The sequence below is a fragment of the Rhinopithecus bieti genome, unplaced genomic scaffold, assembly GCF_001698545.2.
Source record: "Rhinopithecus bieti isolate Rb0 unplaced genomic scaffold, ASM169854v2 scaffold_7649, whole genome shotgun sequence".
NCBI classification, from domain to species: domain Eukaryota; kingdom Metazoa; phylum Chordata; class Mammalia; order Primates; family Cercopithecidae; genus Rhinopithecus; species Rhinopithecus bieti.
The window spans coordinates 1259802-1275878 of NW_016805495.1; the positions used below are offsets into that span (position 1 = coordinate 1259802).

At 47.2% G+C, this 16077-nt stretch overlaps 1 long non-coding RNA gene across 1 annotated transcript in view; it reads left to right on the forward strand.

Moving 5' to 3' along the window:
- Window positions 1-8315: 8315 nt before the first annotated feature.
- Window positions 8316-16077, forward strand: part of LOC108530037 (uncharacterized) — a 10034-nt gene continuing 2272 nt past the window's right edge. The window contains exons 1-2 of the long non-coding RNA XR_001885742.1: window positions 8316-8517; window positions 14474-14558. This is a non-coding gene — a long non-coding RNA (uncharacterized LOC108530037). The remainder of the gene's footprint in view (window positions 8518-14473; window positions 14559-16077) is intronic.

Genomic DNA, 16077 nt, shown 5'->3' on the forward strand with positions numbered 1-16077 from the left:
TTTGTCTTATATATCTTTTTCCATTCTTTTGCTGTCAACCCATCTATATCATTTGGGATGTTTTCAACCATTACCCCACAGGTCCCTCAGAGTTTATTTATTTTATTCATCTCTTTCTTCTCTGTTGTTCAGATTGGTAAATTCTATTGATCTGTCCTCCAATTCACTGTTTCACTGCTTTGTCATCTTCACTCTACTAATAAGCCCATCCAACAAATCTTTACTTAGTTACTATATTACTTTTCAATTCTGTAATTTCCATTGTTCTTTTTAAATACATTCTATTCCTTGCTATGATTTTCTATTACCTCACTTGCTTCATGAGAGCTCATAATTTCTTGTTGCATCCTCCATATAATGGCTGCTCCAAAAGCCCATCACCAAATTCCGACATCCGATTTATCTCAGTGTCGGCAACCACTGACTTTCTTCTCGTTGATGTTGTGAATTTTCTGGGTCTGGGCATAACAAATAATGTTTATTATATCCTGAATGTTTTGAATGTTATATTATGAAACTCAAGATCCCACTTGATCTTCTTTTCTAGCAAGCAGTCCCTTATTGAGGGGCAGTGTCAGGGCTGGGCAGGGACATCTGATCAGCCTCCTGTTGTGCTCCAGCACCACCTTGGCAAAAGTGGAGTGCCAGCCAGCTGCGGTGGCTCACGCCTGTAATTCCAGCACTTTGGGAGGCTGAAGCAAGCATATCACTTGAGGAGTTTAAGACCAACCTGACCAACATGGCAAAACCCTGTCTCTATTTAAAAAATTATACGACAATTAGCTGGGCATGGTGGCACATGCTTCGATGTGTGCCTGTAGTCCCAGCTACTTGGGAGGCTGAGGCTGGAGAATTGCTTGAACCAGGGAGATGGAGGTTGCAGTGAGCCTAGATTCTGCCACTACACTCCAGCCTGGGTGACAGAGTGAGACTCCATTTAAAAAAAAATGTGGAATGCCTACTAGCACTGCTTGTTCTAGATGGGTAGCGGGGGAGCTCAGCTCCCCTGCTGGCACACCTAATGCCTTGTCAGTGAAAGAGGGGCACCAATTTGCACTGACTTGTCTCCAAGTGTGGATGTAAGCTCAAGTCCTTGCTGGTCTCTGCTGACACCAGAGGAGAGGAGATGGGAAAGCAAGGGCCAGTCTTTCCTCTAATTACCTCACTACACCGTGTTGATGCCAGGTGTAGGCTTGGATCTCTGCTGAGCCTCAGAGACAATGGGGCAAGGAGAGTGGGGTGGCAAATAATCCTGCCTCCCAGCACCACCCCATTCTGCCTCATTGATGTCAACTCAAAGCTACAGCGTGAGTGTTCCCAAGAACCAGGCAAAACCTTCCTTGTCTTTTATGACCCAGACCTGGAAGTCACGTAATGTCCCTCCTACTGGGTCCTATTGACACCAGGGAGGTGGAGAGAGGGAAGCAGCAGCCAACCAGTTTTGCTTCCCATCACCTTGTTCCATGTCATTGATTCCAGGTGAGGGTGGAGGCTCAGCTCTTCACTGAGCCCCACTGATACCGGGGTGGGTGGGGGAAACCAGAGTACTTACAAGCTTTGCATCATGCTCCCTCACTCAATCTCATCGCTGCCCAGTGTGTGGAGGTCCAGTTCCCAGCTGTTCCCTGCTGAGACCAGGGTGGAAGGGGGCATGTGCAGGGCTGATTAGCCTTGCCTCACACTACCTGGGTCAATCATATTGATGCTGGATGGGTGGAGGTGAGGCTCAGCTCAGCACCGGATGCTGCAGACACCACCAGTGGGGACATTTGAGCACCACTGCCTCCTTCCAGGTTAGAGCGTAGTGGAAAATCATCTCCCTGCTTTCCCTGTTGAGATCATGGCAGTGTGTGTGGTTTTCCCTTTGGTGTGGCTAGAATAAGGCAGGTATTGCCAAAAAAAAAAAAAAAAAAAAAAAAAATTCTGAAAAAAATATTCATGCCTACAAATTATTTGACACTCATCCATCAGAGAGATAGGGCCCCTGTCACCTGCCTGAAATCTGGAGTGAGCTCAATGACTAGTTATTTAACAGACTATAGCACAAGTGACACTATGTAACTTCCAGGGCTAGGTCATAAAAGACAGTGAGGCTTTTCATGGTCCTGGGAATACTCATGCTGGAGCCTTGAGCTGCCATATAAATACTCTGACCACCGTGAGACCACCATGGTGAGGAAGTCCAAACTCTTCTCACTCAGAGAAACCACATGAAGAAGCTTTGAGACTACAGTGTGGAAAAGAGAGCTACCTGGTCAGTCCACAGAGGCTCCCATCCCACAACTATTCTGGCTATAGCCAGACTCCAACTGCAACCTCATGAGGGATGCTGAGCCACAACCACCCAGCCATGACCTAGTCAAAGTCAGGCAGAAAGAGTGAAGAATAATAAAATAATGGTTACTGCTTTAACTCTGTACTTTTGGAATGACTGGTTTCTCAGAAACCTACAGCAAGACCAGAATTTAGTACAAGGAATGAGGTGCTATTGTAACAAAAAGACAAAGCATTAGACATTGTCTTCTGGATCAGGCAACAGGCAGAAATCTGAAGGGCCCAGAGCAGGTCATCAGTGATGACTTAAAGCAAAGTAAGGAAAGTGGTTTTTGAGGCAGGATAAGGGAAGCTTTTGTTATTAATAATGAAATAATTGGCAACGGTGTGGCCTTATATAACATGGAACATAGGAAAATATTCTAATGAACAAGTTGATCTAGCTCAGGAGATTTCCAGGAAGAATTATGAAATAAACACATGGCTTCTTTCACTGCCTATGACCAAATGCAAGACGAGAAAGATAAGCTAAAGATTGAATGATGATGTAAATGAGCTAAACTTGTTGAGTTTGAAAATGAAATAGTCTCTCACTCATATGCAAATGGAAAATGATTCTCTGATAAGATCCTCAGGCCAAGGACAAAAGCCAACAGGATTGAATTCTTTCCTAAGACCTCAGGACATCTAAGGTGGTGCCTCGAAGAACTTCTAAACAAAAAGACTTTCTAAGGATAGGGAGGGTGGACCTTGCAGATCTTTTCTGTTAATGAGGCTTCCAAGAGCCTAGAATATTTGTCTGTGACAGTCTCAAAATAGAGAAGGGCTTATCTGAAAGAGATTTCTGAGTATAGCTTTCACCTAATGGAGTCAATTCTAGATTAATTCATAAGAAACTCTCAAAGTTTTTAAAGTAACCATGGCTTATCATTGGAACCCTGAACTATTATGAGCAGAAAGTAAGTTTTAAAAAAATACTTAGCTGCAAATATGGGCTCGTGTTATCGGCCAGGTCCAGGTTCATTCTGGCTGTGTGTAGTAAATCAATCACTGTGACATGGGTTTTGTGAAAGACAAAAAATTTATTCACAAGGCTGCAGAGTGAGGAGATGGAAGAACAGCTCTCAAATCCACCTCCCCGAAGATAAGACTTAGAGATATTTATGGGTTAAGGAAGTAGGGTAGCCTAAGGCTTGGGAAAAGGTAATTGGCACTGGGGAAAAAATGAAGCAACAGGTTCGTTCTGTGCATGCATACTCGGGGTTCACGGCATTTCACAGGACATATGTACAGAAAATAGCAGCATTAGCATGATCTGAGAGTAGAGTATTGGGCCCTCCAACGTCAAAAGGCCACCTCTTGGGCACATTGCAGGCCCAGTTGAAGGGTTGGTTGGTGGTTTCAGCCAGTTTGAACTGGTTGGAACCTGAAAAACAACTGAAGCGACCATGACCATGGTGACTGATGAGTGTGATCTATAAAGTAGCAAGGGCAGGTGAAGTTGCAGTGTTCAGCAGCAAGGCCTTCAGCTACCGCAGCTCTCCGCTTGGTCAAAAAAAAGTGGCAGGAGGCCGGGCGCGGTGGCTCAAGTCTGTAATCCCAAAACTTTGGGAGGCTGAGCCGGGCGGATCACGAGGTCAGGAGATCGAGACCATCCTGGCTAACACGGTGAAACCCCATCTCTACTAAAAAATGCAAAAAAAAACTAGCCGGGGAGGTGGCGGGCGCCTGTAGTCCCAGCTACTCGGGAGGCTGAGGCAGGAGAATGGCGTAAACCCAGGAGGCGGAGATTGCAGTGAGCTGAGATCCGGCCACTGCACTCCAGCCTGGGCGACAGAGCCAGACTCCATCTCAAAAAAAAAAAAAAAAAAAAGTGGCGGGAGGGGTAAGCTAGTAACCAAAAGCAAGTGGGCCGGGCAGACCTGATCAAATTAACCCCTCAGTTTTACCAGTTCCCATGGAAGGAAGATGCAGCAGGCAGAGCCATCAGAAACAAATTCCAGGAAGAAGGACTTTATCAGGGAACTGCCCGCAGGCACTCAGTTTGATTTCTGAATTGGTGTAGACAAGTGGCTCCCATTTTCCCTCTTTTATATAAGAATGTCTATAGGAGCTGTCATATGCCAATCCCTCAATTGCATGNAAGTGGCGGGGGGGGTAAGCTAGTAACCAAAAGCAAGTGGGCCGGGCAGACCTGATCAAATTAACCCCTCAGTTTTACCAGTTCCCATGGAAGGAAGATGCAGCAGGCAGAGCCATCAGAAACAAATTCCAGGAAGAAGGACTTTATCAGGGAACTGCCCGCAGGCACTCAGTTTGATTTCTGAATTGGTGTAGACAAGTGGCTCCCATTTTCCCTCTTTTATATAAGAATGTCTATAGGAGCTGTCATATGCCAATCCCTCAATTGCATGTTGGATGTAAGAGGGCGCAGGTAGCTTGACTCTTCAGCTCACATGACTTTGCACTGATTGTCCCAGAGGAACTGCATCTGAGGATTCCCAGTCTGACCTGGACCTGATTTCTTATACATGATGTGATCCTAGATCTTAAGCCTGAAGCCATAATCGATGAGACTTGCAAGACTGTCTATATTTTGTATGTGAGAAGAAAAAATAATTTATGGCCAGAGGATGGATGACAGTGATTCAAAAGCAGGCCCACACATTCTCTGATGCTTCTCTCATGAAGAGGTGGGGGTCTCTGTCCCCTGTCTTGTACTTGGGATGATCTTAGTGACTGGATGATCAATAGATTCTATCAGAAGTAACACCGTAGGACTTCTAGGACTAAACTACAACAAAATAAGAAAGGTTCTTCTTGTCCTCAGGAATAGTCAAGCTGGAGCTCCAGGCTTCTGTGTAAGATTCTGAGGGCTCTGAGGCCACTATTCTGTGAGGAAGTCCATAGTAGCCCACATGGAGGAGCCACACGGAGAAGCCCTGTGACTGCCTGACCAGCTCCCAGATGCCCCTGATATTCCAGCTCCAACCACCATCTGACTGCATCCTCACAAGGGCCCTTGACCCAGATTCACCCAGCTAAGCCTCTCCTGAATTGCTGACACACAGAAACCATGAGAAAAAAATAAAACCATTTTTGTTGTTTTAAGCCCACTAATTTTGGACTGGCTTGGTAGGCAGCAGTAGATAACCAGAGCCTTTGTCCACAGCCTTGTCCCATCTGTGTCTCAGAAGACAGAAAATGGTAACCTTCATTCTTCCATTCACTCAACAAATACTGAAGCATTGTGCTTGGTGTTTGGGATACATCAGTGAACAAAGCACACAAAATTCCCTGTGCACACTGAACTTACAATGAACAATGAGTCAGTGACACAGTAGGTAAGAAAATGGGAAGTGGAAGAAAAATCAAACCAGGAAAGGGGAAAGGGAGTGGCCGGAGGGATCTTGGAATAAGGCCTCTGAAGTAACATTGGTGAGGAAAACTTCTTGGAGAAGAATTTTTGAGCAAAGACTAAAGACTAGGGAGCAAGCCCCAAAGATGTCTGGGGAGGGGGGGCCCAGGCAGAGCAGCAGCAAGTGTGAAGGCCCTTGGGCAGGACAGGCCTGGGATGTTCAAAGAGAAGCATGAGGCCAGTGTGGCTGGAGCGAAGAAAGCAGGGGGAGAGTAGCAGGAATGAGGCTGGCAAGTGGCATGTGGGGAGGGGGACTCAGCTGGTCCATTGTAAGGTTGCTGGATTCTTCCCTGATTGGGATGGGATGATTGACATGTTCTGAGCAGATGATGGACAAGACCTGACAAGTTCACTAGGATCACACAGCTACTCTGGCTACGCTGTGAGAAGCTGGCTCTTACAGGAAATGGAGGCAGCAGGAAAAGCAGTTAGGAGGCCGCTGCAATCATTCAGGAGAGAGAGGATGGGGACTGGGAGGGCAGCCAGGGAGGCAGCTGAGGAGGTGATGGGAAGTGGTCAGTTGTGGAAATGTTTTGAAAAAGAGATAACAGGCTTGCTGATAGATGTGACATGGTGTGAGAGAAAGAGAGGATTCAAGCACACCTCCAGGTTTCTGGTCTGGGAGGTGATGGAGTTGCCTGAACTGAGATGAGGGAGATGGTTGGAGAAGTAAGTTGGGAAGCGAGAAGACTGGAGAATGGGATTTCAGTTGGGATGTGTGAAGCTTGAGATGCCTGTTGGACATCCAGGTGAAAATGTTCAGTAGGCAGTTGGAGGTACAAGCCTGCACTTTAGGAAAAGGTCCAGGCTGAGATGTCAGTTTAGGATCCATCAGCATATGAACAGCTTGTCAAGGCCATGAGTCTGGTGAGGCCCCCAGGGAAGTGAGGGAGGATAAGAAGAGGATCATGGATGGAGCCTGCGTATAGCACAAAGTTTACAAGTTGTGGAGCCAAGGAGGAACCCGCAAAGGAAACCAAGAAGGGACCGCTAGGGAGGTAGGAGGAAAACTAAGAGTGGGGGTGGGGGTTCTGGGAGCAGAGGGGAGAGGGAGTTTCAAGAAGAGGGGAGGGATGGGTTGAGTCAGATGACAACTGAAACTGATCACTGAATGTGATGGTGTAGAGGTCACTCTTCACTTTCACAAGAGCAGTTTTGGATGGAGAGATGAGGATGAAATCCTGATATGAGTGTTTTAATAGAAAATGGAAGGCAAGAAGTAGGAGACAGTGATTATAGACAGTGCTTTCAAGGGATTTGACTGTAAAGATAAGCAAAGCAAAGCAATGTGTTTGTAGCAGAGGGTTTTATTTATTATTGTATTGTATGTTTTATTATTTGCGGTTGTGGAAATAAATAGCGGCATGTTTGCACACTGATGATAGTCATCCAGTGGAGAGGAAAACTTTGATAGTACAAGAGGGAAGGGAGGGTTGCTAGGGTGATGTTCTTGAGCAGACAAGAAAGGATGGGATCTTACACACAAATAGCCTCAGATAAAGATGAATGAGACTCAGACCTATGATAGATTTTCCCAAGGGTATCCTAACAAGGTGCACATCCTTCCAGATATTTATCTGTGCACAAACCAAAATGAATAGAAATTTTGGGCATCGTGCTGTTCATATTTTTCAGCAACGTTTTCTCTATTCAAAAATGTCATGGAGATTCTCTCATGTTAGTGCATAGAGAACATAGTCAATCTTTTTAATGTCTGTTTAGTATTCAATAGTATGGATGCTTCATTATTTATTTAACAAATCTCCTGTTGGACATTTAGATAGTCTCCGATATGTTCTTTTGTTTTTTGCTTTTACTATTACAAATAATGCTGTAGAGAACCTCCTTGCATAAATGCATATCCTTAAGCTTTTCAGAATCACCAACGTTTAGAATAAAATTGCTGGGTTAAAAGATAGGTGCATTTTGAATTGTGATTGATGCTGCTCAAGTGTCCTCCAGAAAGACTACTTCAAAACCTCCCCACTAGCAATGCAGGAATGTGACACTTTCAATAGCAGGTTTGTTTAAAGTGAAATTCAACTTGAAAGTGGTGTCAGCAATATAAGTGATAAACCACTGCCCCTCCTCTCCAGGCTGCAGAAATGTGCTGACCTGGTCTGGTCAGAGAAGCCAGAAAGGTAGAGAATTAAAACAGAAAGAAGAGAGAGGCAGACAAAGAGGGCAACAGCACAGATTTTGGAGACACATTGGGTGCTCTGGGGCTAGCCTGGCTCAGCCAGTACTTCACTGTGGGGCCCCTGCCATGCACTCAGCCTCTCACTGCCTGCTCAGGACAGCCAATAAACCTGTGTGTGGATCCAATGAGGTAGCAAGCATGAAAATGAGATGTCAAGTATCAGGACAGAGACTGGGGCAGCTGACATTAACCTTCCTCTGCTTTTCTACTAGCAGAACCCCTATTTCGTTGGGAACAGTTTCCTCTGCTTAAAAACATTACATTTCCCGCCTGGCTATGGTAGTTATGTGACACAGCTCTGGCCAATGAAATGGGAGAACACCACATTTCCCCACTTTCTACTTTAGGCAGTCATGTGACACATCTCCAACCAATGAGAGGGGAGTGGAGGTTGCTGCAGGGCATTCTGGGAAAGCTCCCCAGAAGAGATGGAGCCTACTGGACTTGGTTGTGGCAAGGGACTCGAGGCTCAGTGGGGAGGGGCAGCCACCATGCTGTGACTGCAATGCGTCCACACATGCTGAGGCCACCAAGGGGAAATAGGGGAGGAGGCTGGCCCTCCTCCAAGATGGCATCTTGGAGCTACTGGACCTTCACGAGCGGCCACTACCAGATGCCCCTTTAGGTGAGAAAAACAAACCCCTAATTTAATTAGGTCTCTGTTGGTCAGGTTTGCATCATTCTGGGCTGAGTGCCATTCCTGGGTCTTCCACTGATGCACCATGAGACTTTTCTGCAATCAGGCAATCTCTCTGGGTTTCTCTTTGTTCATGTGTTAAATGAGGGGCTCGAACTGAGAGTTTTTATATACTTTTTTTAAAAAAAATTTTAGGAGAATGTAGACGTACGGGAAATTTACAAGAAAGATACAGAGAAGTCCCTTGTATTCCTCATCCAGCCCTCCTTAATGTTAACCTCTTAGTTAACTAAGGCTTATTTGTTAAAACTAAGAAGCCAACATTGGCAGATAACTATTAACTAAATCCCTGACTTTATTATATTTTTACTAGTTTTTCCCCTTATATCTCTCTTCTGTTCCCAACTCCCAACAGGATACCGCATTACATTTAGTTGTCGTGTGTCCTTACTTCTCCCTTAACTGTGACTGTCTTGCCTTGCTTTTCATGACCTTGGCAGTCTTGAGGAGTACTTATAACATATTTTGCAGAAATCTTAATTTAGGGTTGCCTGATATTTTCTTCATGATTAGACTGGTGTTCTGGGTTTGAGGGAAGAATCCAACAGAGATGAAGTGCCTTTCTCATTACATCATATCAGGTGCACATGCTCTCCATGACTTACCATTGGTGATGTCAAACTCCATCACTTGGTTAAGGTTTGCAGAATTTCTCCACTCTCAGGTGCCCCACCCCTTCCGTTCCGACGCTCTATTCTTTGCAAGTGAGTCATTAAGTGAGGCCCACACACAAAAGTTAGAGAATTAACCTTCACCCCGTAAAGGGGCAGTATAAATTCTTTGAAAGCCTTCTATAAAGAAGATTTGGTTTTTTCCTCCCATTTATTTATTTATTTATGTCAGTATGGATTCATGGATATTTATTTTACACTTTATATTTTAATCCAGTACTGCATTATTTATTTTGTTCCTGAAATTGTTCCATCTTTGGGAGCTCTCTCGGGTTCCTCTGACCCTTTGCCGTGCCCCCATCATTTTGTTTTTTGAGTGCTTCTTTACTTTCTGGCACTGTTACAAGATTCTCCAGGCTCATCTTTTATCTTCTCTTTCCCAGACAGAATCAGCCATTTCCCTAAGACTCTATGATTCATTGTATTGGAGAATAATATTAGAAACCAAGATCTGGGTGCTAGACCAAGGAATTTTGAAGGTACTTCCAGCTCTAAACCTTTAGGTTTCTAGACATAGGATAAGAATAACTAAAAGTGATTAGCTTTTGTGGAGAATAAAATGAGATCTGCTATGAATACTAATCAGGTGTTTTCCTCCTCTCTTTGGTTTCTGATAATGTGTTTGTTTTTCTTGCTCCCTCCCTCCCCACCCCTACTCAGCAGAAGACATCTGTGGGCTTTTGCCACCCACTGCCTTGTACCCTTTTGCTGGTAAACTAATATCCAGAATTTTCTTTGTGAAACCCCCAAGCTTTATTCTCATCCCATATGACTCCAGTGGGGTTAACCCCACCAGCTCCAGTATTGGGCCCTGATTGAATTAAACTAATGAATACATTCCATGTTTTGGCCTTTGTAATTGGTGCAGGGATGGGCCTATGGCTTTTGGGACCAATGGGAGTTGGGCCCAGGACTTTTAATTTGTTATTGGTGTTAAAGAAAAATTCTTCTGACACTTGTTTAAAATGACAAGGAAGACTTTATTCAAGGCTGTTGCACTAGGGGAGAGAGACTAAACTCAACTCCAAATACAGCAAAGGCAGCTGGGGATTTATAGCCAATGAACAGAGTGAGGGAATGGGTGAGAAATTACTAAGAGGAACTTGATTAGATTTCAAGGGTAGGGGGATTGTTGCTAAAGGCAAGCCAAACTGGAGGCCTAGTGGAGAAGAGGGCTCAGAGGAGATTGACTAAAATCTAATCTAGTCAATGACAGAGTCTTTGTCAGGGGGCAGGGAGGCTCTCTCTTCTCTGTTGGACTCAAGTTGGGCTAGAAACCATCTGAAAACCAGGAAGAAGGTGCCCAAAACTCGCTTTGCATAGAGGAGTGGTGCCAAAATATAGAGAAGGAAGAAACATCTCCTGATGGCATCTTTTGAGTACCTGAGTCAGGCTACACCTAAAGGCCACTCCATTCCTGAGCTATTCAGTAGTACAAATCCATAAGCCCCGTGGCAATAAAAATGCCTGATGGCTGCCCTGTTCCTCTTTCCCTCCAGGAATGTAAATCAGGTTCATCTCCCACTGCCCCATGTCCCCTTTCTCTTCCTCCTGCAAGGAAGATCAAGCAATCGAGTCATCTCCATAGACAAGGGCACGTTAGCCCCAGACTCAGATGACCCAAGCAGCCTTGTTATGGACCACACAGGAACCTGGGGAGCTGCTGAGCCAGCGCTGTGATTGACGACTTGCCTTCCTCTGTCAGAATGCTGGTTTTAGCAGAGGGGTGAGGAAAGCATCACACAGAATCATGGAGTTAAGGTCTGAGCTGAGAGGAGTCTTAAAGATCCTGCAGTTAAATCTTCTCATTCTCAGATATGCAGACCCAACTGCAGAGAGGGTGAGTGACTTGCCCCAGGTCACACAGTAATTTAGCAACAGAGGCTGGTCAAGAACCCACATCTCCTGACTCTGATTCTAGTTGCTTTTTCTATTCTGCATGTTCTTCCCCAAAGATGAGATGTTTCCTCCCCACCCCTTTCTCCTTGTGTCCTCCATGATTCTTGCAAGAGTTGACCCTAAGCAGAGATCTCACATCCTGCTATGAAATGTCCATGGCACACCAAATACTCCCAGGCACCCATCCATCCCAACCTCCACTTCTTTCTCCAATGCATCTTTCCTCACCCACACCCTGACCTCCGCCCATCCCTCTGTCACTGCCCCATTGCAGCCCTCATGGGGTGCTACATTGATAGTGGCAGGAGGCAGTCAAATGCCTAGGCAGATAGGGGCAGGTCCCTGGTGAAACCCCACCTCCAAGCCAAAGACAATTTAAAACCTGAAAGCCAACCTGCAAGTCAAATTCACAGACTGGATTTAGAACCTGTCTTCCATTTGGTATGCTTTCCTCTTATTGATCCCCACCCTTCATCTATTTTACATATACCTATACTTTCCGAATTGGTTTTTTACACTGTCATACCCACCTTTGAGTGGTGCCTTTGTTTTAACCTTTTTGGCATACTCACAAAGCAATCAGCATGTACTCCCCTATTCTGAGCCCAGACTCAGCCACACTGGGAAAGAAGCCACCCAACTTCAGGTGGGGGACCACTCCTGCATCCTCTCTCTCCTGAGAGCTATTCCATCACTCAATGAAATTCTCCACCCCTTCACCCTTCAACTGTCAGTGTATCCTCATTCTTTTTAGACATGGGACAAGAATCTGGGACCCACTGAATGCAGGTAGGAGCTATAACACAGGCAGGCTAGTGCACACCCAACCCTGCTGTGGGCTGAGCTGATGCACAAGCCAGGTATGTCCAGGGCAAGCCGAATGGGTGGACCACCTCCTGCAGCAGGTAGTGTGCCCAAGCAAGGCCCAAGTGGGGGTGTCACCAGCCAGAGGTCCCTGGCTGGCAAAGTGACCAAGAAAAATCCTGCATCAACATCACACCCCACCCCAGTTCAATAACCCAACTCAAGTCAACAGCACTGACAGATTTGAGCACCTGCTACCAGGCATCATGCTGACAGCTTCCCATCGCCCTGACCCTGTGACCCTGTCAGGAAGAGTTTATTGCTTTGTTAGCCAAGCCCTTCCTTCTAGGTCTACACATGCCCACACACCTCTGCTGCTTCTTCTCCAAGATCCCTGGGGCTATTATTTCTTCTTCTTACCTCTTCAGGTAGAGGAACTGAGGATCTAAAAGGTTAAGTCACCACCTCAAGGTCACCCACCTGACCCTAAGACACACTAAGGGCCCCTGTGGAAAGAGCAAAGGGATGCCATAGGTCCCCTCCCTCCCACTGCCCTTGTCTGCGGAGATGTGTAACCTCCAGGTACAACCCCAGCTGCAATCCCCTCCCCCTCTATAAATCCTTCCTGGCCATTGTTCACACACACCTGTAATAAGCTCAGAGCTCTGCTGAGTAAATGTCACCCAGAGCCCCAGGGTAGTGCCCAGGAGCAATCAAAGACTCTGAATGAAATGCAGCCCTGCTCCCAGATTGTGACTGACTCGCCTGACAATAATTAGTTCATGATGTCTGAAGTGCATCTTATTCTCTTGAGGCTCTGCAGTAATTACAAGGTGGTATGTTATTAAAAATGATTTATGGAGACTAAAAGCTTTGGATGAAGATCTCAGTGGTGAGAATACTGGGCCCACATTGAAGAATTTGCATGAACTCACAGTTTGGATCTAAACCCCAGACCTGTGATGACCTCCAGCTCTCTGCCCCTGACCACTGCACTCACTGCCCCTCCCCTCCCAGTGTCCATCTGTTCAGCCTGTAGGTCTCATCCCCACAACCACCCTGGGAGGGAGGGGATAATGAAAGCACTATCCCCACTTACAGATGAGGAAAGGGCCCAGAGAGGGGAGGCAACTTGTCCAAAGTCACAGAGAAGGGAAGTGGTGAAGCCAGGTTGGGAAGCCCTGTAGGCCTGACTCCTCCTCCAGGACACTCTCCCCTGTTCCCCTCCCAACCTCCCCAGTGAAAGTTGAGGGATGAGACTGGGGGTCTCTCCTCCCCATAAGCAGTGCCCTAGGCAATGGGGGAGCCTCCATCCCTCAGTATCTCCTGCCTGGTGGCCAAGCTCCTCCTAGGTTTACACCACACCCTCCCTTCTCCCCCTCTGAGCCCCAGGGCTGTTACCTCCTTAACCCATTTATGTACCTGCTTTAATTATTATCTTCAAGGAGAGGCTCAATCAGGAGGTAACACAAAAGACCTGTTGCTGATAATTGAAGGCTCCTGCCTCCCTGGATGCAAATGGAGGGGCTGCTGCAGACCCTGCAATAACATACCTCAGCCTGTATCAGAGCCGAACACCTCCCCACACATGGTGCATCTCCCTGTCCCACAGGTGCTGGGACCTGGGCAGCATCTCACTATCCTGCAGGTCCTGGGGCCTGGGCAGGGCCTCACAGGTACATCTCCCTGTCCCGCAGGTGCTGGGACCTGGGCAGCATCTCACAGGTGCATCTCCCTATCCTGTAGGTGCTGGGACCTGGGCAGCATCTCACAGGTGCATCTCCCTGTCCTGCAGGTGCTGGGGCCCAGGCAGCATCTCACACGTATGTCTCCCTATCCTGCAGGTCCTGGGGCCTGGGCAGCATCTCACAGGTATGTCTCCCTATCCTGCAGGTCCTGGGACCCGGGCAGCATCTCACAGGTGCATCTCCCTGTCCTGCAGGTCCTGGGACCCGGGCAGCATCTCACAGGTTCATCTCCCTATCCTGCAGGTGCTGGGACCTGGGTGGTGTCTCACAGTGGGAGGTGCATAAGCTCGGGAGACACCCAACTTTGCTCTGCATCCCACTCTGCCACTTACTAGATGTCAGGCTTAAGTCAAGTTACCCAACCTTTCTGAATCCCAGTTTCCCCACCTATAAATAAGAAATAATACTTTTAGAACTCATGTTTCCCCTCAAAATACCAGAAAACTAAGTTCAATTATTTGGAAGCCAGGCAAGGACACTGTGAAAGGAAAATACAATATTGGAACCCCAAACTCACTATGCCAAAGGGAAAAGTTAAACTTGGAAGCTGAATCATGCAAAAACTGCTGTTCCCTGTGTTCCTAAACAGATAGCTACAAGATAAAAGTCCACGTGTCTCCCCGGATGGCTTTCCTCTCCCTGATGATGTTAACAGCTTATTTTCGTGGGTGTGGGCCAAGAGGAGACTAGCAATCATGCCACCACCCACCCCAAGACAAACACATATTTGATTTCTTTCTCCATTCTATGTTTGTTTTATAGAAAGTGCAGATTTTCTGAGCAGGAGACAAATACCTAATGGACTGTTCCTCTACCCTGCCCTTTTCACAGGAAACGTGTGGATTCGGTGAGTACCCATCAGGGCCCCGCGAGAATGTGACCACACTCTCCCTCTTTTTCGTCCTTTTCCTTCTTTCCCCTCCTGCTTGCTTTTTCCCCTTAAATATTGAAACCCTCAAAATCCCCTTTGGAAAAAGTTCAGACCGCAGATCCTACTGTGGCTTGAGTCTCATTTTCCCCAGCACACCCTCAACCTTGGCAAAATACACATGTAAATTGAGATGCACCTCAGTCATTTTCTTTGCTTTACAACATGACCCTTTTGCTGCTCAGTTGCCAGCGCCCAGCAAGCAGTAAGATGAGCGTAAATGTTCTGCTCACCTGCCTTCTTGCTGCTGTGCCCTCGCCTCGCTGGCCAAGAGAGCGAGCAGGGTTCGGATCCCTCCCGGTGGACCCTGCTTGTCCAGATTCCCTGTGAGCTGTTGACAAAGGCTCATCCACTACGTCTGGTGCTCCAGGATCATGAAACACTCGGTTCAGCCAGGGGAGCCTGGCAGGGCCCCTTCCATTTCTGTAGCAGCCAGTCTGACTCAGGTGACCCCAGGAGGGGCCGAAGCCGATTGGAAAAGTCACCTTATTGGGGTGCAGACTGGAGAGGGTCAGGGCAGTAAGGTAGGTGAGCTCAGCAAACCTGGAAGCTGGGTTGTATCACACATAATTCAATGTGGAGAGCATCCCTGGAGGATTCCTGCTTTTTCCCACAGTTTTCTGGTACCAGAAAATGTGTTCCTCACAGAGCACCAGCTGCCTCTGCAGGCAAAGGGGGTGAGTCGCAGCAGTTGCAGGGAGCAGGGGATCTCAATGGCCAGTGGGAACCGGGTTGGACCCACCTGCCCAGCCCCTTAGTTACCCCTGGGGCTGGGGACCACCTAAGGATGGGACAGTGTTGGATGATTCCTCTCCTGTGAGATGCAGGGTGGGCCTGGATTGCCCTGAAGTCTCCCCTAGCTCCAGGATGCCACGATTCTCCTCCCTTCCCGAGCCAGGCCCTTTCCCTTCAAGAGCCTGTGGGGGCAGCAGACAAGGGGTTCCGTGCCTCAGGTCCAGTGCCACACAGCAGACACAGGGCAGGGCAGGTGCCCCAGCCAAGGCCTCCTGACACCCAGTCCCGGGCTTGAGATCCTCCGTACCCGTGGGAAGCCAGAGCCCATACTCACCTCTGTCCTCACGTGGAGAAAATAAATTTGAAATAGGAGGTACCCAGAAGCCATCATACAGCTGCGGAAACTGGGTCTCAGAGAGGCCAAGTCATTTCCCCGAGATCCTTCAGGTAGGAGGTGGAAGAGCTGCTATTGCAAGCCAGGTCTCAGTGGTTGCAGAAGCCAAGCTCTTGGGTGACAGAACTTGGACCCTGGCCATGGCCTGCTCTCCTTTGGGTTCAGGAAACCCTGTCAGGGCCCAGCCTGCTCTGTTCCCTCATGTCCAGACTGTGAGAGTGACTGTTATTTCCAAAACCTCTGCATTTTCTTTCTTTCTTTCTTTCTTTCTTTCTTTCTTTCTTTCTTTCTTTCTTTCTTTCTTTCTTT